This window comes from Globicephala melas, chromosome 15, assembly GCF_963455315.2.
Source record: "Globicephala melas chromosome 15, mGloMel1.2, whole genome shotgun sequence".
Lineage (NCBI taxonomy): Eukaryota > Metazoa > Chordata > Mammalia > Artiodactyla > Delphinidae > Globicephala > Globicephala melas.
In genome coordinates, this window is record NC_083328.1 from 35,489,761 (window position 1) to 35,516,716 (window position 26,956).

At 50.5% G+C, this 26,956-nt stretch overlaps 8 non-coding genes across 8 annotated transcripts; 2 read left to right on the forward strand and 6 right to left on the reverse strand.

The window, feature by feature from the left end:
• Window positions 1-5,338: 5,338 nt before the first annotated feature.
• Window positions 5,339-5,411, reverse strand: TRNAR-CCU (transfer RNA arginine (anticodon CCU)). Its single transcript has one exon. It is a non-coding gene; the product is annotated as a tRNA-Arg (tRNA).
• Window positions 5,412-9,032: 3,621 nt separating this feature from the next.
• TRNAK-CUU (transfer RNA lysine (anticodon CUU)) lies at window positions 9,033-9,105 on the reverse strand. Its single transcript has one exon. It is a non-coding gene; the product is annotated as a tRNA-Lys (tRNA).
• A 5,189-nt stretch (window positions 9,106-14,294) lies between these two features.
• TRNAP-UGG (transfer RNA proline (anticodon UGG)) lies at window positions 14,295-14,366 on the reverse strand. Its single transcript has one exon. It is a non-coding gene; the product is annotated as a tRNA-Pro (tRNA).
• An 867-nt stretch (window positions 14,367-15,233) lies between these two features.
• On the reverse strand, window positions 15,234-15,306 carry TRNAK-CUU (transfer RNA lysine (anticodon CUU)). Its single transcript has one exon. It is a non-coding gene; the product is annotated as a tRNA-Lys (tRNA).
• A 4,139-nt stretch (window positions 15,307-19,445) lies between these two features.
• Window positions 19,446-19,518, forward strand: TRNAR-CCU (transfer RNA arginine (anticodon CCU)). The gene has a single exon. It is a non-coding gene; the product is annotated as a tRNA-Arg (tRNA).
• A 3,520-nt stretch (window positions 19,519-23,038) lies between these two features.
• Window positions 23,039-23,111, reverse strand: TRNAP-CGG (transfer RNA proline (anticodon CGG)). The gene has a single exon. It is a non-coding gene; the product is annotated as a tRNA-Pro (tRNA).
• Window positions 23,112-24,261: 1,150 nt separating this feature from the next.
• TRNAK-CUU (transfer RNA lysine (anticodon CUU)) lies at window positions 24,262-24,334 on the reverse strand. Its single transcript has one exon. It is a non-coding gene; the product is annotated as a tRNA-Lys (tRNA).
• Window positions 24,335-26,527: 2,193 nt separating this feature from the next.
• On the forward strand, window positions 26,528-26,599 carry TRNAP-AGG (transfer RNA proline (anticodon AGG)). The gene has a single exon. It is a non-coding gene; the product is annotated as a tRNA-Pro (tRNA).
• The last annotated feature ends 357 nt before the right edge of the window (window positions 26,600-26,956 follow it).

Sequence of the window (26,956 nt, forward strand, 5' to 3'; positions counted from 1 at the left end):
ATAAATATTTTCTTTAAAAAGGTATTAAGTGATATTTATATCCTTTGCTCTCTGCTCAATCATCTGTATTCTGCATAAATATAATTTGGAAATAGTGTCACATGTTTATCTTCATATGTCAATAGTCTTTTTTTTTTTTTCGGTACGTGGGCCTCTCACTGTTGTGGCCTCTCCCGTTGCGGAGCACAGGCTCTGGACGCACAGGCTCAGCGGCCATGGCTAACGGGCCCAGCCGCTCCGTGGCACGTGGGATTCTCCCGCACCGGGGCACGAACCCGTGTCCCCTGCATCGGCAGGCGGACTCTCAACCACTGCGCCACCAGGGAAGCCCTCAATAGTCATTTTTATAAAGGACCAGTTGACAAGTCTTTTATTCTATATTTTAATTTGGGGGTAAATGAGGTAGAAATAGGAACCATTGCTGAGTTCAGTTATAAGCTGGTAGAACATGGGTGCCAATGAGGAACCGAGAATTCCTGAGTCCATTAGGTATCACTCTAGTTGTTCTGAAGGCAAGATCTGGCTTTAAGGTGCCCATAAAGGTCTTGATCTTATGCATTGCAAAGTTTACTTTCCTGAGTTGATAATATTAAAGAGTTACTCATAAAAACCATACATCTGAGTCAGAAGTGGCAATTGAATTCCTAAAAAATATCTCCTCTGGAAACCAGAGTGTTCCTCTAGCTAATTCTTCTACTTTGGGTTATTTATAAACAATATATTCCTCATGCTGACTATAGCATCTTAATAAATATCTTTACCCTCCTCCCAGTAACTCAAAATAAGAATCTCAGGGCTGTAATGAGACTTCATGTCTCCATCAGACATGTGTTATGAGATCAAGTTCTCTCCATTCCATCTCCAAAAATAGGCCAACCGCCCCACACACAAAATTATCAAAGATCTGGGGAGGAAGGGGAGAATAGTGACTGGATTAGTAAAGCCATTGTTTACAAGTGATAGAAAACCAACTCATATCAGCTTAAGGAGAAATAGAATCTACTGGTTGATGTAATTGCAAAGTCCAAAGTTCTTCATGCAAAGCCTGTGTGTTTCAGGCAGGGCTAGATTCAGGGACCCAAGTAATGACATCCGGACCAGTATTTCTCTATCTCTCTACTCTGTTTGCTTCTGTTCGACTTCATTCTACAGACTGACTCTCCATGTGGCAAGAAGGCAGCCACCAGTATCTCTGAACTCACATCCTCCCAGACTAGCAATCACAGGGCACATAGAACTTCTCTCTACCACTGCTTATTGGCACTGTTGTAAGGCAAGACTGTCATCATCCCTATTTGGATCATATACCCAAATCGGAACCAACAATCCTGATGGGAAAGTGGGGTATTCTGGTTATCCAGGGTCATAACCCCAGTCCATTCCATGTGGGAATTCAGTGATGGACATTTATCACGAAGACTAAGTGGAGGAGGGGAGGAGTTACCCAAACAGATCCAAAAAAATGGAAATGGGAAGGAATGCCCTGGAACTAAAAAATTCGAGTTATCGGACTTCTCTGGTGGTGCAGTGGTTAAGAATCTGCCTGCCAATGCAGGGGACTTGGGTTCGAGCCCTGGTCCGGGAAGATCCCACATGCGGCGGATCCACTAAGCTCATGCACCACAACTACTGAGCCTGTGCTCTAGAGCCCGCAAACCACAACTACTGAAGCCCGCGAGCCTACAGCCCGTGCTCTGCAACAAGAGAAGCCACCGCAATGAGCAGCCTGCACACCGCAACGAAGAGTAGCCCCCGCTCACCTCAACTAGAGAAAGCCTGCGCGCAGCAATGAAGACCCGATGAAGCCAAAAATAAATAAATTAATTAATTTTTAAAAAATCGAGTTACCATGATCCACCAGAGTCAATCCATCAACTGACCTGAGTTGAGCAAAGGATTGGAGAAGGAACACTTAAGACACAAGAATAAATTAGTAAGCTATTTTAAAAGTTAAGGTGAACTAAACAAAAACAAAAACTGTAATTAATGACAACCTGGTATCATTGAGCACACCTAGCACCCAGATCTTGGTTTCCAAATGCCATTCCCTACTAAAAGGAAATTGGATTCCTTAGAGAAAGGGCTGATTCCAGATCTGGGCAGAAAAAAAACAAAGTGAGTCTAGGACATTATGTGTGTGCCAGAAAATAAGGAAATGCTCAAAGTCCAATGTGAACATGCAAATGACTTTCATATGTATCATCATATCCATATATGGTGTTTAAAGTACTATTCTTTCAACTTTTCTTCAGGCTCGAAATTTTTCAAATTAAAGATTTGTGAATAAACAGATTTTTAAAAAGGAACAAAGATGCTAGCTTGAAAGGGCTCTCCCACTGGCTAAATTTCAAATAATTTGAGCATCAAAGAGAATAATAGGGAATTCCCTGGTGGTCCAGTGATTAGGACTCCGTGCTTTCACTGCCAAGGGCGCAGGTTCAATCCCTGGTTGGGGAAATAAGATCCCACAAGCTGCGTGGCATGGCCAAAACCAAAACCAAAACAAAACAAATCAAAATAATAATAATAATAATTGTAAGTAATTATAAAATATTAAATATATTACAATCTGTGAATCAATATTAATACTATCTTTAAAAGAGAGAATTTTTAAGGTAATTTGCCATAACTGAAGGTGAAAATTTAACAATTAAGGGAATGAATTTAGCATTTACTCTGTCTTTTTAAAATGATCTGAAGTTCATCATGTGTTCATGGAGAAAATCTCTTCTTTACAGAATAATGCCAGTTAAGAAATATAGAAAAATTATACAACTAGGAAATACTAATTGCAGGCAGGAAAATATACCAATATAAGAACTGCTTTTATAAAGTCACTACCACCAACCATCTTTACCAGCAACACAGCATTTACAAAGTTATCAAATAACATGACTAATACCTCCAATTCCACGCAACACCATAGGATTTATTGAAGCCCTCTCTCTTTCCAGCTCCACCAGTGAGAAATCTGGCTCACATTAATCTCAATATATTAACTTATTTGTGCAGTCCACTGTACGTAGCCTATTTCCTGACCCCACCGGGCTGCCTTCTGGGTTGGCCATCTCAGGATGAGTTTCCAGTTGGCCCTGATGCCTGGCCCTGTGCCAAGCCAGCCCTCCTGTCGATCCCACATGTGAACTGTTTGCGCCAATGTTTATGCCCTCAATTCTCTAGACAAGTGGCTCACAACCAGAAACAAATTTACCTCCCAGAGGACTTTGGACGGTGTATGGAGACATTTTTGGTTGTCACAACTATGGGGAGGCTACTGACATCTAGCAGATAGAGGTCAAGGATGCTGCTAAACACCCTGCAGTGCACAGACAGCCCCCCACCAAAGAGAACCATCTGAATCAAGATTTCAAAAGTACTAAGGTTGAGACTATAATACACCTCATTGATAATTTGTATATTATTACATGGGAAATAATAATAAACTGGTTAAAATAAAATATATTATTAAAATTAATTTCATTTTAAAAATTTAATGGGGCTACTACAAATTTTTAAATTACAAATGTGACATTTGCTGCCTCTAGGATCCCCTCAGGAGGCACATTCTATCTGGTTGTCCTTTTGTATTCTTTTTTCTGTTATTGTTGTTTTCTTGGTTGTCCTTTTTATTGATATAGTATTATAGATATCATCTTTCTAAGTCTTGCTAAACTTAAAACTTTTCATTCAAAGACACCTACTGGGCATATATTTAAGGGGAATCCTGGCTTTGTCACCCTTCCCTGCCGCCTACGGTGCAAAGGAAAAAAGGCACACGCCCAACGTAGAGCTCGAACCCACAACCCTTAGATTAAGAGTCTCATCTCATGCTCTACCAACTGAGCTACCCGGATACACCAGGGCAATGCATATTTTCGGAGAGGAGTAGGTACATACTACTTGGCATGACCCTGAGGATGAAGCGGGAACACCATTGACACCTCCTGTGGGAGGAGAAGCTCACGGCAGCCCAGTGGGATTTACCCAGGTCTCCTGGTCAGCGGGTGGAGCCGGGACTCCGCGGGCCTGGAGTCGACGAAACGCACCGGGCCGGGCTGCTCCTTCCAGCTGGGACCGTTCGTCTTCCCGTCTTCTTGTAAGCTCTGGGCCCCAAAGGCGCCCCAACATACCAGAGACCACTCGCCTAATAGAGTCATCCATTCACTCAAGTGTTTATTGAGTGCCTAATGTATACCAGGCACTAAGGGTACAGCAGTTAACAAATTGGATTTTTAACAAAGAGGAAGAAAGGGGGCCGGATTCCGGATCAGATGAAGTTGCTGCTTTTCATTTTTGTTTCCTTCCTCACCAGGCTCGACGCCTGCAGTTTAACGGAGCAGACAAATATGAACCGCGGTAGGTGTCTTTTTAGGGGCGATTCTCTCTCCCTTCTACGGATACTTGCCCTGCCCTCTTTAGATATTAAGGAAGGAACGAAGGACGGAACAAAGGAATGAAGGAAGGAAAGAAGGAAGGAAGGAAAAGAAAAGTAAAGTAAAGAAAAGAAGCATGATGTTTCCGAGGACACAGGGCCATTTCTCACCCCGGAGGAACTATAAAAAGTCACAAAAGTAGCTATACTGAAATAACAGAAATCCAGGCAGAAAATCACCCACAGTCCTAACCTAGATAAAGTCAACGTTATCTTTGGCCCACGTTACTTCCAACTCTTCCATAAGCGCCCATTCAATTCTTACATTCACATATCAAAGGTGCAACGTCTGCTCTCCACATATTCTGTTTACCTTTTGACCGGCATATTTTTGCATTTTGCTAGTCTCTCTTTTTTTTTCTCCCCTTCCCTCCTCGGCCTTTCCACACCCGATTCTTTCTTGGGCAGTCATGCAGGGACAACTGCAGTTTGGGAGTTACCCTTTGTTTTATAAGAACTGGCTCATATACAGCTTTCATAGCGGGATCTTCCAAGTCAACCGGGATAGACTGAACGTTCTTTTCTGAGGTTGAACACTATTAATGAAGCAAAATGTATTCCATGGTCATTTCCCTCTGCCTTTTATTTATTGTTTACCAAACTGCTGCAATAAAACTTCCTACATCGGTAGTTTTGTCTGTTACAGAAGTGGAATTAGAGGATCAAAGAGGTGTGTATACCAGACTGCTTTCCAAAACACAGGGTGAAACCACACATTTTTTCCATTAAGATGTATGGGTACACAGTCTTTCTCCTTCCCGTCTTTTCGAAGTAAACATCTGTAAATTTAACTCACATTCCCTTATGGTCAGTGGCGTATCTTCGAATTTTATAAAGACCCATTTTCCTCTGTGTCTGTAACCCAAAACTCGCCCCTCCACCTAAAGATAGAGTGCTTCCTCATACTACCCCAGGTGGGACTCGAACCCACAGCCCCTGGCTTAGGAAGCCAGTGCTTTAGCCATTAGGCCACTGGGGTGGCTGCTGAAAGTTTTCCTGAGAATGTGAGAAGAAGGAATAATTCGTCAGCACTGGCTAGAAAATGCTCCAGGAATTGGCTTGAGTACTCAAAATTTGGCTGAATCCCTGCAACGTCCCAACCTCTATCCAAGTCTCCAGGAGCGCAGTCGTGAACAAAACAGAAACTGCCGATCCTGGCGGAGCTCCTGTGCAGACCGCGCACTCGCCGCCCGCCGCGCTCTCCTGCCTTTTTGTGGCTCCTCCAGCGCTGGCCCCGCCAAGTCTGGCTTGTCGGGTTCCTCCAGGAGTCCCAAGCTCCGGAACGCCCTGGATTCTCCTCCGGATGACAGATTCAGCGAGCAGTGAGGGACCCTGGCTGGATCAGTGGTGTGTTGGGTCGGACCACCGACTGCAGTGTGTGTGATAAATGTTCGGTCCTCCCGGGCCCCGGCTGGACAGAAGACCCGGGAGAGCTAAGGGCTGGAGGAAGATGGTGCGGGACCAACATCGTGTGCAAGGGGAGGAGACCCCTCCACATCCTCCGAGGCTCACCCGCAGGCGGAAGTCAGAGCCTCTTCCGCAGCCTCCTGCGCAGGGCGCTGTCACTCAGGGCTTGGCCTACGTACAGGAGACTGGGGGTGCGCGGAATGTTCTACACCGGACGTCGCTCTTCCAGGCCCAGAGCCAGAACAAACCCCTCCCCATGGAGCTATACAAAGCCGAAGTCCCGGGTATCTGGACACACCCCTGCAATTTTCCTCGCAACTCATCCTTCTTTATTCACTAAGGCTTGTAATTTATCCAAATGTAAAAGCCCTCCTCCCAGGAGAGCTCCCGGTACCTCAGAGACTCCTCTCGCCACCTCCCCACCCCAAATGTATCTTTTATCTTTGGAGCAACAAGATTGTCTAACGCACAGTCCATTTTCGAATTTCCTCCAATAACATCCTTTATGGCTTTAAAAAAAAAAAATCCAGGACAGAATCAGAGAACACACTTTGATTCAGTCTTCTAATCTCCTTTGTCTGGCTGGTCCTGGCAGTCTGGCCACAGGCCCGGATGAAGCGGCGGGAGGGCTGCTGGAGCCGCCACCCCCAAGACTGCACAGGAACCAATTTGGAGGAACGCGGCCTTCACTGAGAGGAGCTAGGACGCTGTAGACGCGGCCCCCTTGCTCCGGGGATGTGCTTCGTCTTCTGGGTGCGCGAGGTCTCGGCACAGGCTCTCCTCTTAAATCGATTGCATTCTAGCAGAAGGCGGGAGGAGGAGCAGACCCCGGGCAACACGCTTTCCAGAAGCAGTTGGCGGCCCGTTGGGACGGGACGGGTGTGTTTCTGTACATACTCATCTTTGAGGGTGACAGATTCAAGGAGGAATCTGCCTTGGTCTAGGAGCGGTCGCGTTTGCCGGTATTGGCAAGTGTCCTTGGTTCGACCGCAGCTTTGGGACTCCAGCATCCCTCTGGTTTTCCACATCCGTTTAAACTGGGCCCGGAATTTCTTTACTTTCCCCAAAACAAGCTCTTCACTGCTTTGAGGTTTGTTTGTTTTTAATATCCAACATTTTCAGTTGTTTTTAGCGAGAGGATTGGTCCCCAAAACCCTGCACATTCGTGTTACTGGAAACCTCAACTCTGCTGGAGTATTTTTCTTTGTAATTTCCTTCAAGCTGTTAATAATTTTTTAACCAATAAATTAAAGTTTAAAAAAATGTTTTTATTTTATTTATTTTTGGTCGCGTTGGGTCTTCGTTGCTGCGCGCGGGCTTACTCTAGTTGCCTCGGGCAGGGGCTACTCTTCTTTGCGGTGTTCGGGCTTCTCATTGCGGTGGCTTCTCTTGTTGCGGAGCATGGGATCTAGGCGCGCGGGCTTCAGTAGTTGTGGCACACAGCTTAGTTGCTCCCCGGCATGTGGGATCTTCCCGGACCAGGGATCGAACCCGTGTGCACTGAATTGGCAGGCGGATTCTTAACCACTGCACTACCAGGGAAGTCCAGTTCCGCCCCCACCCCGCCCCCTCACCCAGGAAATCTAATTCAAGAGTCAGCCTTGGAGTTCTGCGGTAGACTCTGGAAGAAAGAGGAGATTTGGCCTGAGGGGTGACCCCGGCCCACGGTTGCCCCAAAAGCGGGGAACCTTCGCCCTTTACGGAAAGCAGCTCCCTGGGATTGGAATTCCTTAAGGGTCAAAGTCAAACCCCACTGGGACCCCCAGCCGCCAAAAAAGGGGACTATCACAGCCTGACGTCCAGAGCGGGGCACAGGATACCTGTCCTGATGGCGTGGACCCCAGGACTACGCCGCTCGGACTCCAGGAACCCTTTCCCGATCTGGGACAGCGGGACCAGGGCAGACCTGGGAGCGCCCAGGTGAGGGGTAACAAGGAAATAGAGAGAAGAGGAGGAGGAAGAAAAGAGAATAAAGAAAGGGGAGGAAGCCCTGGGGCGCCGTCTCTAAGTGCCTCATCCATCCTCCCAGCTGGGTAGTCACGGTGGATACGTTACTGGACACTTAGCAGGGATGTTTGAGTCTCACTGGAGTAATTGCTGGACTTGAACCCTGAAAGCTATGTGACTTTGGGAGACTGTTGCCTCTCATGGATTTTCTCCCCTACCGGCATTAACCTAATCGAAGCCCAAGGCGCAGCGCCCTGAACCGGGATGTCCGCACCACTGGACCCCCGCCAAGACTCCTACTAAAATTTTAAAAGCACCTGGAGACACATTGAGGCTTTGAAATATTTTCTCTAATTCTCTCTTGCAGTGTTGGGTTCGACGCCCAAGGTTTGGGGCCTCAGGTAGTTCCCAAATCTCTACAGAGGAACTGTTTTTGTGTAAAAAGAAGTGAGCACATCCGGGATTTGAACACAGGACCTTTCACACGCGAGGCGGGAACCATACCCCTAAACCAACGAGCCACACAAAGCACACCCTTTGGCTCTCTTCTAAGACTTCTTGGCGTCCCGGATGTGGAACAGGGAGGCCAGTGAAGTGGTGTGGGGAGGAGGTTCCAACTTCAGACCCGCCGGGAAGTGTTGAGCTCAAAGACCAGTGAGCGAGGCAAGGACCCCAGAGCTCCCCATGCCCACAAAGAGGGGAGCGGCCCCTGCACCCTACCCCCTGACCCAAATCTGGTGGATCCAGCGGATCCCACAGGCCCGGAAGGGCCAGCGATCCGTGCGTCCCCGCCCGGCTCTTATGTCACTTAGCAAACACTCCTTGCAGCCGGGAGCGCGCTTGTGGCCGCGCTGGGGTAAAAGCCAGCAAGGAACTCCGGGTCCGGCAGGGCAGCGTTGAGTGCCTTTTTTTAAATTATTTTTTAATCATTTAAATTTTATTTTATTTCTTTTTTATACAGCAGGTTCTTATTAGTTATCTATTTTATACATATTAGTGTATATATGTCAATCCCAATCTCCGAATTCATCCTACCCCTGGCCACTTTCCCCCCTTGGTGTCCATACGTTTGTTCTCTACATCTGTGTCTCTATTTCTGCCCTGCGTTGAGTGCCTTTTGACGGCAGGTCACAGGAACGCCTTGCTTGGAAAAGCCACTCCCCCAGGTGTGGTATCCTGGTTACTAGTCACTACCTGCTGAGTTTCTCAGGACTCCAAACAAAAGGTCCAAACTAGAAAAAGAGCTCGCCCAACGTGGGGCTCGAACCCACGACCCTGAGATTAAGAGTCTCATGCTCTACCGACTGAGCTAGCCGGGCACCCGGGAACTGCTGCTATCGTTGTACATGTTGATGGGGAGTAGCGCGAAGGTGATGGAATCTAGAATAGTTAATGACTTAGACGAGGGCACCAGGGGCGGGTCAGCGGCCAAAGCTTCCTGGGCTTCACAGGAGGTTCCCCGCCACAGGTTCCACTCCCCACCGACGCTCCCTGCTGCAACAAGGGTGCTTCTAGTCCAGGACTTCCCTCACCACCCAGTAGCTAGGGAACCCGGTCTGGCCCCTATGCCCACCCGGCCCACCTGACATCGGGTGTAGGGAGAAGCAGCTGGGCGTAGGTGGATGGAGGGAGCGGCGCCAAGGGTGAAAACCTAGGGCGAGATGTACCACAGTTAGTTTAACGATTGACCCCTTGAGGGACCTCTGGATTATTTCCAGTTTTTTGGGCTGTTACAAGTACAACAGCTATAAACACTCGTGTACAGGTTTTTGTGTGAACATAGTCTTCATTTTTCTGAGATAAATACCCAAATTGCTGGGTCATATGGTAGTTACATGTTTAGGTGGTTTTTTTTGGCTGCGTTGGGTATTCGTTACTGCGCACGGGCTTTCTCTAGTTGCGGAGAGCGGGGGCTACTCTTCGTTGCGGTGCGTGGCTTCTTACTGCGGTGGCTTCTTTTGTTGCGGAGCACAGGCTCTAGGCACGCAGGCTTCAGTAGTTGTGGCACGCGGGCTTAGTAGTTGTGGCGCATAGGCTTAGTTGCTCCGCGGCATGTGGGATCTTCCCGGACCAGGGTTCACACCTATGTCCCTTGCATTGGCAGGCAGATTCTTAACCACTGCACCACCAGGGAAGCCCTACATGTGTGGTGACCCACTGTCTCCAATAAAATGTTCAATAGAAGTAAAGAGTGTCAGCATCCTTGTTGCATTTCTAACCTCAAAGAGAATGTTTTCAAGGTTTCACCACAAGTATGAAATTTGCTGCAGTATTTTGTAGATAATTTGAGAAGTTATGGGTATTTCCTTCTTTGACTAATTTACTAAGAATTTTAAAAATCATGAATGAAAGTTGGATTGTATCAGATACTTTCCCCTGAATTTATTGAATACATTTACCAGTTTTCTCATGTCAAATCAACCTTGCATTCCCTAGGATAAATTCAGCTTGGCTGTGACATATTATTCTTTTTACCTCTCGTAAGATTTTGTTGGCTAATATTTTAAGATTTTATATTTATTTTCGTGAGCAAGATTATGTGCTTTTAAATGTCTTTTTCGTGCTGTCCATGGTTAGTTTGTTATCAGAATAGCGTTAGCCTCATAAAATGTGTTCAGAGGTTCCCTCTTCTATGCAACATTTTGTGTGGGACTAAAATTTTATTTCTTCAATGTTTGTTAGCATGCTCCACTGATGCCATCTGGGTCAAGAATTTTCGTTGGAGGGTAATACTTGACTATTGATTCACTTTATTAGTTTTAAGATCATTTACCTTTTTATTCCAGTTTGATTCCATTAAGGCATGTTTTATATTTCAAAAAATTATATATTTATTTCTAAATTTTTACAAAGTTGTTTAGAATATGCTTTTATTATCTTCTTAAATTACGCAATAAGTGTAAAGTCATTCCTTGATATAGGTTATGTGTGTCTTCTGTCATTATTTCTTAACCAGCTTTTGCAGAGTTTTATCAATAACATTAGCTTTTTCCAATACCTGCCTTCCAAGATCTGTCATTAATCTCTGTTGTATGCCTGTTTTCAACTTCATTACGTTCATCTCTTCATCATTTCTTCCCTTGTTCTAATTTATCTGAGTTTATTTTTGCTGTACTTTTTCTAACTTCTTGTCATTAGCTTTCAACCTGTCTTCTCTATTACACACATCTAAGGCTATCAATTTCCCTCTAACTACTGCTTTATCCATGTCTTAAAGGTTTTGGTATGTAGTATTTTTATCATCATTTATTTCTAAGTATTTTCTAAATCCCATTGTAATTTCTTCCTTAACCTATGGAATATTTAGAAGTGTATTGCTTAATTTGTAATCATGTGAGATATTTTAGGGGTTTTTTGTTTTTGTATTATTTTGACCTATTTTTAGTTTACCATTTCTCTCATCTTTTTAAACCAACTGTTAATACATCTATTGAGTTTTGTTTCATTTTTTGCATACTTTTAATTTTAGAAAAATTTAGTCCTGTTTCATTCTTCTAAAGCATTTTACAGAGCTCCTGTTCTCAAATATATTTTCATTATTGTCTTTCATGTCTTTATACATGGTAGAGATAGTTGCGTTATAGTCTGTGTCTGATAATCTTAGCATCTGAAATCTTTCCAGTTTTATTTCCATTGTCTATTGTTCATTGGCTGTTGCTCATGGTGCCTCGTTTCCTTGCTATTTTTCATTGTGAGTAGCCCATTTTCCTTGTGTGGGGAATCCTGTGAGATCTAGAATAAAAGTGTATTTCTCTACAGAAAATTGTTTACTACTTACCAGTCATGGGTCACTTTAAACTAAATTTTCTACTTGATTTCCCCCCACCCCAGTTGGTCCTCAAGTTCCCAGCATTGGATTATTCATGATCCTTGGTTCAAGGCACACAAACTCACCATCCCAAACAAAAAGGAAGACCCTCTGCCACCCATTTCTCTGCTTCCTCCTCTCCAGCGTAACCATCCTTAACGTTCTATGAGAGGCAAATTCTCTTGGCACCCCATGGCACTCTTCTTTCCAGCACAAGCTGAAGGCATTGGCCAGCAAGCACTTGAGACCCCACGGTGGGGCAGGGGGGACTTTTCCTGGGCCAGTGTGCCCAGGGAAGTGGGAAAGGCTGGAGGAGTTAACCTCCCTCCCGATTTCCTCTCACTCCCCGGTACTTTGAGGAAAGGTGCCTTCCCACTGAGCAACTGTTTTGTAGGAATTTGGAGCCTGGAGCCATCCCCACCTCAGGGTTCTGCACAATAGACGTCCACCTCTGTAGAGTTCTTGAACATGTTTTTTTAGGCTTACTCACAGGTCTGAGATATTCTCTGATAGTGGTAAGGTGTGTGTTGGCCTGAATCCGTTGCTTGACGTTATTGAGCTGGCAGGACATGGGGTGGGGGTGTAACCACGTGGGATAATAGCCTTAGACCAACAACACACCCACTATTGTTCTTCAGATGCTTAGATTTTGAACTTTCCCGTGATAGCAGGTCCTGGTGCTTGGTGTCTGGGCTCCTGGTGTCCACCTCTTGCGCCTCGCGAAGGCGACCCCCTGAGCTGCAGAACAGAGCAGAGGGGACACGGCTCCTGGCGGGCGCTGGGGTCCAGGGCCACGGTACTCCTACTGACCTCGGGCAGGGAAGGAGGAGAGATGCAGCAGGCCACGCCAGGTAGAACAACTGGATTTGGGGTGGGGGCAGGCTCGGGACGCCGGCTGCAAACACCAGCAACACATCGTTTCTCCCCAGGCTAATGCCTCGGCCTCCTGACCGGGCAGTGTGGGCCCAGGCTTGACATTTCAGAGGCCTCCAGCTGGTGAAGACGGGGCTCCTGATGCACAGAGGAAGGAAAGACCTCTCCAGTCTTCGGTGCCTCGAACCTGGACTGACAGAAGTAGCTTGTTGTGAGACTCGTGGAGATGCTTTGGCTACTGGTCCTCAATGAAATTTTCTAAACCACAGTGGGTGGCATTGAGTGGGGCTGAGACACACAACTGGGGAAAAAGTAGGGCTCGTGCGGAACTTGAACGCAGAATCTGTCGCACCCTAATCAAGAACCATACCCCTAGACCAACGAGCCACTCGACCTGCATTCTTTGGCTCTCCCCTATGACGCTGTGACACCCCGGGGGTGGGACCGACAAGGCCAATGAAATGGCTCGAAGAAGAGATTCCAATTTCAGACCCACCGGGAAGTGAAGAGTTCCAGGACCCATGGGCAGGGAGAAAACCCAGCGCTCCCTGTGCCGACAAAGTAGGCAGCAGATCTTGCGCTCTCCCCAATGCGGTGGTCCCCGCCGCCTCTCCTCCGCGCTCGGACGACAAAGAGCCCCCGGCCAGGAAGGGCGGCAGGCCTTAAGTCCCCGCGCCGCTCTTCGGTTCCTTTGCTGGCCTCCTCTCAGCCGCGAGCGCGCTGGGGACCCGCGAGGCCAAAGCCGGAGAGGAGCTCCTGGCCGCGCGGGGCAGCCGGACTGCTCAAGAGCCGGCGGGGGCGCGCGAAGGGTCCTTGGGCCGCGATCGCCGGGACGCTCGCTTTGTAAAAAGTCGAACCGCCAAGTATTGGCACCCAGTAATTGCTCACCAAACCCCTGCGGAGTGCACGGAGGAAACGGCCACCACCGCCTCTACCTCCCCTCGCTGCTCCCGCTTCTACCGGCTCCGCTCCCAGCTCCCGCCACGGTGAGATCAAAACCAAGAAAGCGAGCACGTGGGGCCTCCAACCTGAGAGGCTGACTTTGAGAGTCGCTTTGTTCTACCGACTGAATCAGCCGGCCAGCTACGGTCCTGGCCTCGGATGTCCTAGGATGGCCTGGTTGGGGGGGGGGGGGGCTTGGCCCCCTAGAGGGATGCGGGTTAGCTCACCAACCAGACCCCACACCTGGGCGGGTCACGATGCCCCTCCCAGCTCACCAAGGGGAGAAGGAGGAGGTTCCTCCGGTCCTGTTGGGCAGCAAGAGGACGCTGCCCTCAGAACAGCGAGAGCCGCGTCCAGGAGTCGGGGGTCGGGTTCTGGGGCACGCTCTGCAGTTGATATGTCCTTCCCAGATGTTCAACCATTCCCCCACCCCTCTGGATACGTCCTTCCCAGATGTTCAACCATTCCCCCACCCCTCTGGATACGTGGCGCCATTTCTTCGCTCTCTCATCTGGGAAGCCCCGGGGCCGAGCGCAGGACCCAACACTGAAGTTCTGCCCACGGAAGCCCGGGAGTCTGTCTCTCTCTCTCTCCCTCCCTCTCCCCACCACTAAAACGCAACTTTAAGTAAGAGTAGGGCTCACCTGCGACTTGAGCAGCGACCATCCCGAGCCATTAGACGTGTACCCCTAGAGCAACCAATAATGCACTTTCCTTTGCTGTTTGCCGGAGTCATCTCCTTTGCGCTCCGATCCCACTCTCAGAGGAAGCCGTCTGCATCTCCCTGACGCCTCCACTGGTCGATCTTCCGTCTTCCGCTGAAAACGCTGAAAGGAAAAAGAAAAAGAGAGGGCGCTGCTGGGATTTGAACTCGGGAAACGAGTAGGGCTCGTCCGGGATTTGAACCCGGGACCTCTCGCACCCAAAGCGAGAATCATACCCCTAGACCAACGAGCCGCCACATCAGTCTTTTTCTTTTCTCTCTCAGCCCTTCTACAGGTGACTTATGTGAAGCTCGCCCCGATAGCTCAGTTGTTAGCTTGCGCACCTGTGAATCCGACTCAGTGGGTTCGCGGGTTCGCAGCCGCTGTCAGATTTCAGATCGAGGGTTAGATTATCTGCTCCAAGTGCGGCGGGAGCCAGAGGAAGACCGCGCAGCTGCGCCTCTCCGTTCTCGGGAGGCCCCTGAAACCACGGCTTTCCTATTACACATGGAGGCAGGAGACTCGCAGCCCTGTTCCAGGGTGAACAGCTCGCCCGCAAGCGGCCCCACTCACGGGTATCTACTCCTGGGCCTCGTCAGGGAGGGAGGCAAAACAGACACTGGAACTACTGAACAGCCCTATATTCCTCTACTTGATCGACACCTACCTGATAGACACCTGGATCAAATTCTCCCTCAACGGAGCAGTGTCTCTGAGCGAGAGGAGGAGGAGGTTAGGTGGAATGGTTCATTGGTCCAGGGGTATGATTCTCGATTAGGTACAAGAGGGTCAAATTCCTGGAGAAGCCCAGGTTTTCACACTTTCTTGTATTTTAATTGGGGACAGTTTTTCCCGAGGAGGAAAACCCTTGTCAGCCTTAAAGAGCATTGGTTCTTGCCTTGTCCTGAGAGTCTAGAAGCTGCCATGAGAGGCCCCACCCTCTACAAAGGAGCAGACAACTCCGAGGGCAGGACCCAGCCCGGATTCCTCCGGTGAGCAGGAATTTCTGTGTTTCAGCTCACTGTGCCTCTAACAGGGCACATTTTAGTCGGGAGTGGACAGCTGGGAGCAGGAAACCAACCCACGTGGGACCGGAATCCACAATAGGCGCCAAAAGGCCCGCCCAACGTGGGGCTCGAACCCACGACCCTGAGATTAAGAGTCTCATGCTCTACCAACTGAGCTAGCCGGGCAACTGTGACCAGTTGACTACGGCCAAGTTTTCAAACTTGACTGGCTGTGGACCATTCCCAAATGACTGGATGGGGCAAGTCCCGGGGTCAGCGGGGACATGGATCCCCTCAGGGCATTCTGTGGGTCTAGACTGCCTGGAATCCTCGGCGTCTACAGGCCAGGAGCAGCTGTGCCGGGTTGGGGGTGAGGCGCCTCACTGACCAACGGACGGACGAACGGCCGGCGGCTCAGCAGCCGCCGGAAGCCCTGCGGCGTGGACAAAACTCAGGGCTGACGCGCCCGAGCTGATCCCGGGACTCGTGGCCCCACGGTCCGAAAATGACAAGGGACCCACATAGATGCTGTTGCTGAATATCTAGGTTAAAGTCGCGTCTTGGCTCAGGAAGATGTCAGGGTCTGTTCCAGATCATGGACGTTTTCAGCTGCACGCATTGCCCTCAACCCCAACCCCAAAAGTTAGTCTGAGATCCTGGGTGGCGCCGGTCGCTGAGTTGAATCCGGTCTTTCTCTGGGCCTTGACACCGCCTGAGGCCCACCTGTTGAGGCCAGGGTCCCTGCACCATCCTGAGGCCAGGGGAGGTGGGTGCGCCAGCTTGAGGTGGCTCCAGGGATGTGGGAACCCAGCCTCTTCCTCAGAGCGACGGAAAGCAGGCCTGACCCGTGGATTCCTCCTGCCCTTGAAATATTTTGCTGAACCCTGACTCTGAGTCCAGCTGGATCACCTGATGGGAGCAAGCCCTTAGGATCCAGAGCTAGGGGTTGCCAATCTAGGACAAGACTGTTCAGGTTCCTGCCCAAAGGGGTGGGGAGGAGTGTGAGGTGGGGAAGCAAGAGGGGCCCCGGGAACTGGGAGGGGCCTCAGGGAGAAAACCTGGGCTTCCACCAGCCCAGAGTTGCCCTGCTCAGGGAGGTGGCTGGGGTGGCCTGGGGTGGCCTGGGGTGGGCAGACAGGCCGGAAACTCAGGCAGGAGTCTTGAGGCACTGTTCTAAATGCTTTACCAAAAAATTAAGTAACTTAAGATCCCAACCAAATCTTTGAGACATGAGCTGCTACTATCCCCACTTTACAGATGGGTAAACTGAGGCCCTTGAGAGCCCAGGCTTGGTGGGTCCAGATCTGTGAAGTCCAGATGAGGAATAGAGGAGCTTGGTCCTGCAACCCTCCTTCAACCCTAAAGGAACTGCCCAGGATTTGTGTCCTTGACCTTCCACACTTATGGGGAGGCTCAAGACCCCAGACCACAAGCCACTTGGCCGTGGAGATTTCCCAGTTCAGGATCTCTCCAGGAAGCACAGAATTCTCCTGAAACTGAGGTTCAGGGATGGAGTCTGTGCACGGAAGTATGGATGCATGGGTCAGGGACATGGGTCAGCCCACAGTATCCCAAAGTGAGACCTGGACAACGAGGGGAGAGGGCAGGGCTCCGGCTCCAGAAACCCCTCTCTTCACTTTCTCCTGTCTCAACCCCTTTGCTCTCCATCATAACGTAAGGCACCTAGAATCAGGGCCCACCATTCCATCCACACCACAAAAGTGTCCTGAGTGCAAGGGAAGGGCTTGTCCAGGATTTGAATCCAGGGCTTCTCACTCCTAAAGCTAGACATATACCCCTAGAAATCCATCAAGGTCAGTTACTTCCCCTGCCTCTCTTCCTTCCTTGGAAGTGGTGTTGCTCCCTGTTAGGTGGGGACTGTATTGTCCATTCTTCTGACAACCATTGGCTGAGCCAGGCCTTGAGCTGAGGCTGGGGATACACTGAGTACCAACTTGCCCACAGAACCAGTGACGGTAGGACTGTGAATGGCAACAGGGTCTCCTGGATGCTGGGAGGAATCCCTGGAGAGAAGCATCTCAGGGCTGGGGCAGGGAAGGTGGGTGCAGCAGGTGTGGGGCTGCCTGCATTTGAGAGGGGAGGGTAGAAATTGGCCCCTAAAATAAGAGAGAATCTGGCCCCTGATGCTGGGGTCAGGTTTTATTTTAAACATGTCTATTCCTTATTCCTATACTATCCTCTCTGTCACCTGGGCTCCCAGCCTCCTCTGTCCACCCGTGCAGGGGCCAGGGTGTTGCACAGGGCTCCCCAGGGGGGCCCAGCTCTCTCCTGTGGGTCTGAACAGAGCATGTCTGGAAAAGGCCAGGAGGCCACATCTTGGGGTGTCCTATGGGTTATTTTATTTTGTGGATTCCAGGTTGTTCTGGTCTCCACAATGAGATAGTAATATTTACTCATGCTGGGAGCCCAAGAGTATCTGGGTGCAGGCCTCAGTTAAACCCAAAAGTCCAGAGCCGTAAAAGACAGGTCCAAGGTGTGGTACAGACCACATCCCTGAGATAAGAGCCTCAGTTCAGCAACCCACCCTGCATCCACAGTGGCAGCAGCCTTAGGGGGGTAAGGGGGTGTTTTAAGAGGAAGGCAGAGCCTGGTGCCCTGGAGGCAGGTAGACCAGGGAGGGTCCTCAGCTCCTTCCACCTAATTCCCATGCCTTGGGAGCCTCCAGAGACCAGGATACAGGTGTGGGTCCCTACCAGGCTTCAGGCTCTGGCCCAGGGTGGTCGGGAGGAGCAGACTGGTTGAGTTCCTTGGGCTCTGGGGTCAGGGCTGCTCTGAGGCCCTTTGCTTGCAGAGACAGAGGCAGCAGTGGAGGAGGCTGAGGGTGGTTTGAAATCCAAGCCTGTTCCTCTGCTAGGAGCAGGAGTGTGACCACAGATCCTCAGTCAAAGGGCAATGGGATGTTAGGACCCTGCCTCCTGGATGGGTGTCCCCGTCGACCTGGCCTCTTTTCTTCCCGATCCCCAGGTTTGGATGCTTTCCCCTCCAGCACCCTCACTTGGAGCATTCCCTGCGGTAAGACAACCCTACCACCCACCCATAGAGAGGAGTAGAATGTGAGTCTCCTTTAGTGTGAAGATGTAGGGGGCCCTATCGACCCACACAAGCCAACTCAAGGGTATGAGTGAGGCAGGGAGACCCCAGGCAGTAGAGGAGCAGATGCAAGTAGAGCAGTAGAGGGCAGTGCAAGTGCAGGTGGGGCCCAGGTGACTGGCTACTCCTACCCTTTTTCTTCCCATCCTTTAAGTCCCACAGGCGAGTACAGGCGCCGAATCCTGGAGCTCAGACTCCCACTCGTGGCCCAAGTTCCAGCGCCGCAGAGGAATGTCGGGGTCCCATCCCTGGACAGTGGCCCACTCACCGGAGCCTCCGCCGCAGACAAACCGGGTCCCCTTTGTCGCGTGCTCCGGTGGGGCGGTTTGAGGTCTGAGGTCGCTGAGTCCACAGTCTGGATGCCCGGAATCCGAGGAGCTGCGACCTCCTCTCTCTTCCTGAGCATGATCCCGGGGCCAGGTCCTGGGTCCGAGCCTCAAGGGCGTCGTCGTGGGACAAGGTGCCACGCCGGTCCGAGGACGAGTGCAGAGGTTCCGAGCTCTCCCCGCACCCCCACCTCGGTCCTTGTCCACAAGTCCCAGGGTCCTTCCCAACAGGGTCCCGCGGTCCCCCCTTGCCTCGCCTCCAGGTGAGACGAGCGGAGGGTGAGGGACACTTACTCCAGCTGGAAAAATCCGAAGCGACCGCCTCCCCTGTGCTGGGCACTAAAAAGGGGAGACCTGGTGAAGCTCCTCCTCCTGGAGGGGGCTTCGGAGCCTTCCCGGTTTGCCCCACCTGAAACAGACAGGGTCTGAAAACTCCCCCAAGGCTAGCACCATACCCTTAAACCAAAAAGCCAGAACGAAGATGCGGGCTCTCGGTACTCGGTCACCCTGGCTCCCCCATCTGGGGCAGAGGCGGGATTCTCCGCTCCAGGGGAGGGAACCTGGGGGAAGTTTCGGTCCCGATACCTCCAAAGGGAGGGTGAAGTTAGGCTCGGTGTTCTGGGGTCCGGGGTCCAGTCCCGGAGATGCACACGCAGGGCGGCTTCCACCAACGGCCCGGCTCCCTCCTCCATCCCCACCAGGCGCGGCGGGGACTTGAGCGGCCGATGAGCTGGGGAGGCCCCAGGACCCAACGGGGCCGGGCCCGGGGGTGTCCAAGATGGGCCCTAAATAAAGCAACCAGCACAGCAAAATGCTGGAACAGACATCGGGCGCCGGAAGAGTGGAAGGGGGCGGGTCCTGGACGGGAAGCCAGCTACCAGGTAGTGCGCCCCGGTGGCCTAATGGAGAAGGCACTGGCCTCCTAAGCCAGGGATTGTGGGTTCGAGTCCCACCCGGGGTATTCACTCACAATTTTGGCATTGCTATGCTGGGGTGGCTTCTGTTGGCAAAAACTGTTGTCAGCCACATCTCTGAGAGCTGCACCTTCTAGGACCCCCGAGGTTAGGGGACGGGTGTTTCTTTACACCCTTGAAGGTGAGGAAACAAGGGAGCTGGGGCCACCTGGGGCTGAACCCACTGAGGCTAGCTGGGGGGTGAGGGGCATCTCACAGAGGTGCAATATCTTTAAAGTTCTGATATGTATTTTTAAACTATCTATCTAGAATGTTTACATTTAAAAATCAATGTACATCTTATAGACTAAGAAACGACCATATGATCACCTCAATACATGCAGTAAAGGCATTTGATAACTCCAAACTCCATTCCTGATTTTAAAAAAACTCTCAGCAAACTGATGTTGAGGGGTAGGAGAGAGAGCGAGGAGCTATGAGAAAACTTTTGAGGATGATGAATATGTTCATTATCTTGACTGTAGTGACGGTTTGGGTGTACACAAATGTCAAAACATATAAAATTGTGCACTTTAAATGTATACAATTTATTATATATCAAAACTTTAAAAAATTGAAGTATAATTGATGTACAATATTATATAAGTTACAGGTGTACAATATAGTGATTCACAATTTTAATGCCGCAGAGCAACTAAGCCCGTGGGCCACAACTACTGAGCCTGCGCTCTAGAGCCCACGAGCCGCAACTACTGAACCAGCACACCTAGAGCCCATGCTCCACAACAAGAGAAGCCACCGCAATGAGAAGCCCGCGCACCACAACATAGAGTAGCCCCCGACTAGCTGCAACTAGAGAAAGCCTACGTGTAGCAACGAAGACCCAAAAATAAATTTAAAAAAAATTTTAAAGGTTATACTCCATTCATAGTTACTATAAAAATTGGCTATATTCCCTGTGATGTACAATATAGCCTTGTGGCTTATTTTGTACATAATAGTTTCTACCTACTAACTCCTTGCACTTGTGATGCCCCTCCCCCCTGCCCTCTCCCCACGGGTAATCACTAGTTTGTTCCCTATATCTGTGAGTCTGAATAAAACTTTTTTTAATGACCACAAAATTATTTGACACTCTTTCCACTGAGAAGTGGCATCTGTGTCTCTTCTCCCTGAGCCTCAGTGGGCTGTGACTTCTTCATACAATAATGTATGGCAGAAGTTACACTGTAGAACCTCCAAGGTTGAATCATGAAGGGGGATGCAACTTCCATCTTGTTCAGTAGAACACATACATGGGGTTCCATGTTGCCAGGTAAGAAATTCAATTAGCCTGAATCTTCCATGCTGTGAGAAAGCCCAAGCCACATGGAGAGGTCATGTGCAGATGTTCCATTCCACAGCACCAGCTGAGCTCAGTCTTTGATTCATCTCAGTTCATATGACAGCTGTGTTGTTAAAGGAGCCTCCAGATGTTTCTAGACTTCAAGTCTTTGCAGCCAGGCCCCAAATTTAACAGACACAAGTTATACCTGCTCTTCCCTGTTGAATTCCTGACCCACAGAATCAATGAGCATAATAAAATATTGCTTTATGCCACTACATTTGAGAGTGTTACATAGCAATAATAACTGACAAATAATAACTATTAAACTAAAAGATGGCAAACATATTTAATGGAAGAATTTTGAAAGCTTCTCACTATGAATTCTGGAACAAAACAAGAAGGCCTCCTATCACATTTCAATTTAACATCTTATTAGAGGTCTTAGTGCAATCAGGCAAGAAAAGTAGTTAAAAGGTATAAGTAAGGATTGGAAATAATTAAACAATACTGCCATGATTCACAAAGGACATGCCTGAATAGGTAGAAAATCCTACAGATTAAAAATAATAAAAAAATAATGAGTTTTGTAATGTAACTGAATCTAAGATTAATATACAAAAATGTATTTTTATGTAACTGCAAAACATAGAAAATTATATTCAAAGTGATATAATTTACAATAGCATCCACAAAATCAAATACCTAGCAAAAATTCTAATGAAAGATGCGCCAGACCTATTTCAGAAAAATATAAAACACTATTATGATCAATTAAAGAAGACCTTGATAAATGAAGAGATACATCATGTTCATGAGTTGAAAGACATTATTGTAATGATATCAAATCACCCCCAACTGACCTACAGAATCAATGTTAGACCAATCAAAATCCCAATCACTATTTTTGTATAAATTGACAAGCTGATTCTAACACTTATATGAAAGTGCAAATGACCAACAATAACAAAAACAAATTTCAGAGATTTACACTCCTGAATACCAAGATTTATTATGAACCGAAGTTATTTTGGTCACAAGGGTAAACAGATCATGGAACAAAGCAGCGCAGTATTAGAATCACACGTACTCAGATTCTTGATTTGTGAAAGTTTGCACTACAAAGCAGTGGGGGAAAGGACAGTCTTTTAAATAAATTGTTCTGAACCAAAACTGTCCCCCTTTAACAGATGGTGAAATTACGGCCTACAGGGCTAAATGTCTTGAGTCCAGAGCCTGGGTTGGGAGGAATGCGACCCCCCCCCCCCCCCCCCCCCGCTACAGGGTCTAAAACAGAAGGGAATGTTTTTACAACTACGGATTCGGTCAGCATTTGGACCTGGGACCTCTGTCCCCAACAACAAAAGTCATGTCTCTAGCCCAGCGCAGTCCATTGTTGAAGGCCACAAAAACGAGCCACATCTGTCATTTAAACTCATCTAGCAGCAGATCTTTTTTTTTTTTTTGCAGTACGCGGGCCTCTCGCCGTTGCGGCCTCTCCCGTTGCGGAGCACAGGCTCCGGATGCGCAGGCTCAGCGGCCACGGCCCACGGGCCCAGCCGCTCCGCGGCACGTGGGATCCTCCCGGACCGGGGCATGAACCCGTGTCCCCTGCATCGACAGGCGGACTCCCAACCACCAGCAGATCTTTTTTTAAGTCTTTAAGTTTAATTTAATTTTATTTCTTTGGCCTCACCACACAGCTTGCAGGATCTTAATTCTCGGATCAGGGATCGAACCAGGGGCTCCGGCATTGAGAGCGCGGAGTTCTAACCACTGGACTGCCAGGGAATTCCCACAGATTTAAAAAATACAAGTAAAAAGGTAAAATTAAGTGTAATGTATTTTAATTAACCCAATATATCCAAAGTATCATTTCAACACATACTCAGACTTCTTACTTTTTTTGAACAAAGCCTTCAAAAGCCAATGCGTATTTTTACACTTAAAGCAGCAATCTCAGTCGGACCAGCCGGAGGAAACCAGTGTCCAGCCGGGGAAGAGCTGCCCTGATCGAAGAACACAACGAAGCTGCTTTTGGGGACTGGGGAGTTCAAGGGCTGCCTGGACCTCTGCGGTTAGGTTCCCCGGGCTGGGGAGGAGGGGAGGGACGCGGGGGCGCGGGGGCCCGGGTCAGCAGGGGTGGGCCTGGAGCAGAGCGCAATACGCATGGCCGGATGGGTCTCTAGGCTCGGTCTCTCATCCCCGAGCTTTAAAACAGTGAAAAATCGGGACACACAACTTGAGCTCGTCCGGGATTTGAACCCGGGACCTCTCGCACCCGAAGCGAGAATCATACCCCTAGACCAACGAGCCTCCCTAGTGAACCATCTTCCAGTGCTTCCTTCACAACTATTCCCATCGCCCCGCGACTAGGATTTATCCCGAAGTGGACTGGGAGGAGCACTGGAATCACAGCGGGGAGACCCAGGAAACCCAGACCGGCAGGGGCAGAAAGAAGGGTCCGCTAAGCCCGGACAGGGCCGAGGAGATCGATTCCTGGACCACAACAGGGGATAGATTCTTGCCCCAGGGGAGTGAAGAGCAGAAATGTGGGGGTGGGGGAAGGGCGGGGACGGGAGGCTTGGGTGACCCGGAGAGCACCTTACTCTCCAGGGGAACCCGAGCCTCAGGCTGACAGCCGTGGGGCTGTGGATTGTGGCTGGGGAGCAGGCAGGAGGCAGGGGACCGGCATCAAGTAGGCCCTGGTCCTACGGTGGGGCCCCTGCCCTAGAATCTCTAGGGGAGGAGGAACAGGGGGGAAGGAGGGGAAGGTTCCGCTTTTTGCGCCGGGCTCCAGGGCTGCCAGCCTGCGGCTAGGAGAAGAGAGCTCCGATGATAGAGGATTCTGGCTCTCCCTGTTGATCCCCAAAGTGCCGCAGGGTGGACGACGACCACCTTGGGAGCCTCCTGTGGTTCGGGCAAATCCTTTCCGCAGGAAAAGTAAGGCAGAGTGTGGTAAACAGTGGCTGGCTCGTTTGAATAATTCAGTGGGTTTTAGGGTGTAGGGGCTGTCCCTAGGGGTCTAATATCTGGCCCTGGGTGATTTGGGGAAGGGGAAATATTGGCCTGGTGTGTGAAAGTTAGATAAGGAGTTGGGTCAGGGTGTGGACTGGAAATTGGTTGGTTTGCAAACTGTCTACTTTCTCTAGAATTAGCTGACCCTGGGGTTGGCAGTCTCTTCCTAGCCAGCAGGCCCCTCCAAGAGGTCAAACAATCATTAAAAAAAAAAAAAGACCACACAGGTGTCTTCACCCACTTCACCCTGTCTATCCTTCCTTCACCAAGCAAAGGTCCCATGCCTTCTCCGGAGCTCCACGATGGTCTGTAACCCTAGCTCAGGCAATGGTGTGTCAAGGTCCTGGAATTTGTCCAAGGGTCTTGTGATTGGTCTGGCTAGGATTCCGTGAATGCTTGCTTTACAGGAGAGAATCTGAACTCCCTCACTCCAGCTTGGCAAAAGTTGGGCCCAGCGTGGGGCTTGAACCCACAACCCTAAGATTAAGAGTCTCATGCTCTACCGACTGAGCTAGCCAAGCAAGGACAAGAACAATCTTTGACGCCCAGCTTCTCAGAGTCCCAAAGGCAGGTCCTGCAAAAAATGGCAAAGGTGCAGCCGTCCCCGGAGTCGACCTTCTGGAGGCCGGACACAGTCCTTGACTGGGACTCTGGACATCCAAACCCGGCACCACGCCCCCACCCTGCCCCCCATTCTCAGCCAGCTGTCAGCGGACAGGGAATCTTTCACCTGGTGTTAAAGTGGAATTTTTGGCGTGGGGCCATTAGCCACAGCCCTGGGTCGGGGTCATTCAGGGTGGTCCTTGAGGGGTGAGGATGGGGGCAAGGAACAGCCTCTCTCGAGGATCAGGGGAGCCTGGGTTGACACTCCCTCTGCTTGCATAAACCCAGATCCTAACTCAGTACTGAGCCCCTGCCTATTTATGGCTCCAATTCTTTTAAAATGACCCAGAGAATCAGCCCCCTCCCACTCCTCTGCGGATCTATGTGCAGGGCCACAGAGAGGCCCACGAAGTCCCAGAGGGGAGGGCTCGTTGGCCAGTTCTGTTTGCCCCGTTGTAGAGTCCTCGCCTCTGTGACTCCACGGAGCCACAGCCTGCCCAAGACCACCAATGTCTTGGGAATATAATGGAAAAATCCGAACCTCTCCTGGGTCCCACCCACAATGGTTCATCTGTCCAGAAGGTCCCTGGGGCAGGGGCACATCGTTTACCATTCCTGCTCAGCTAGGAAAACCGATCCTGGGTGGGATTCTCTTCCTGACCTCCCACTACTTCCCCACAAAGTCTCAGACTCTAGAAAAGCTGCCGCTACTGAAAAGTCAGAAGAGCTAGACTGAATGAGGAGCCTCTTACCCCCTCCCAGCCCCCCACAGTGCCAAGGATGACAGCCCAGCCTTAGCAAATTAACCAGAACACCCTCATCACAGCCTCGGGGATCTGTAGGACGAGCTAAGTTATGCCAATGTCCAAAGCTGGAGCTCCATTTGCCCCAAACCCGGGCAACAGAAACCTTCTCCAAGACCCAACACGCAGTCCCTGCTCCGGGTGGAGCTGGGGCTCACAATCTCTGGCTTAAAAGGCCTGCGAGACCCCATTTGGCCATGGGCCTTCCCCCCACAACAAGGCTGTGTGGTTCCCCTCCTTCCACCCTCCGACCCTGCAGCAGCCCCTCTTCCAACGTGCACTCCAGTCAACCCCACCCACTCTGCCCTTCCCCCATCTCCCCCTCCTCACTCTGCCCCTGTGTCAGGACTTGAACCAGCCTCCCTGCCCCAGCCCGTGACCCCTCCCTTCCAGGTGTGTGCCTCTCCGTGCTCAAAGATCACGGCCTCTCCAGGTGGGGCTGGTCCCCACAAATCTTGTCCCTGCAGAGTTCTCAGCGCGGGGCCTGGCTAAGGATCCGGCGCAGGGGGTTTGTGGGATGAATGCAGAACGGAGCCAGAATGCTCGGTGGAGAGCAGGGTCACCGAGGTCGCAGGAGCAAGAGGGACACGCGAGGGTAGTATCTCAGGTGTGAGAAAGCCCATCGGGATCTAGGCATGAGCTCTTCTGAACATTTTAGTGCTGGCGCTGGGATGCACAGGGAAGAGCGGGCTGGGGACCCTCTGCAGAGCTCTGGAGAGGACAGATCCTCCGGGGCTGGGAGAGGTGGGGGCTGTGGACAAGGCCACCAGCTCAGGGATGGAGGCTCCTACGGGAGGGCCCCGGGAAAGGCCCCGGCCACACTAACTGGTCCTCTGAGGTGACCGGTGCGCCTGGTCCCTAAGCCTCACGAGACGCACATTTCTCTGAATCCCAATTTGCTTCCAGTGGAGGAGAGCGACAGCTGCGTCGCACGTGGGCTCGTCAGGACGGAGGAATCCAGGCACCATGCCTCTAGCTCTGTCCCGAGCCTTGGGCTGTAGAGAGAAGAAAGGACCCTCAAGTTTCCCTGCCGTGGAGGCATCAGTCTTCTGGGCGTGGAGACGCCAGCCGAGCCCAGGACTAGGAGAGGCACAAGGGAGTCCCGGACCCGCAGAGCGTCAGCCTCCGAGACCTGGTGCTCACAGGGGCGGCGACACTGCGCTATCCTCTTCTCGAGGGCTGAGAGCTGAACTTATCCGAGCTCAATACGGGGGCCGCTTGGAATGGGGAAAACGGGGACCTGAGGCTGCACAGGGAAATGGTGTGAAGATAAGCTGGAATAGGCAGTCAGAAGTTCAGGTCTACTGTGGCTCGTTGGTCTAGGGGTATGATTCTCGCTTAGGGTGCGAGAGGTCCCGGGTTCAAATCCCGGACGAGCCCATTCTCTTTTCTTTTTAACCCAAGAACTCCCAGGGTACCCAGCCCAGGGACTCCTGCGGGAACAAAATATGGCTCTGAGGGCCCGTCGACCTCCACCGCCCACATCCAGCCCGCCAGCCTGATCGGAAGGGCCAGAAGCCCTGAATCTGAGTCCTGAATTTGGGCTCCATATTAGTTTAGGGAGTGGGAGGTAAGGAGAGAGATCTGCACGCACAGCCGGAGGCCACAGCCTCAGCTTGGGACACCTCGCCCTCCGCCCATCCCGCTGAGGCTCAACACTCCCAGGTGGTTTTCCCCTCTGGCCGCCAGAGGGAGCGCCGAGCCGACGCTGCTGGGCTGGGAATTGGGGAACTTCCA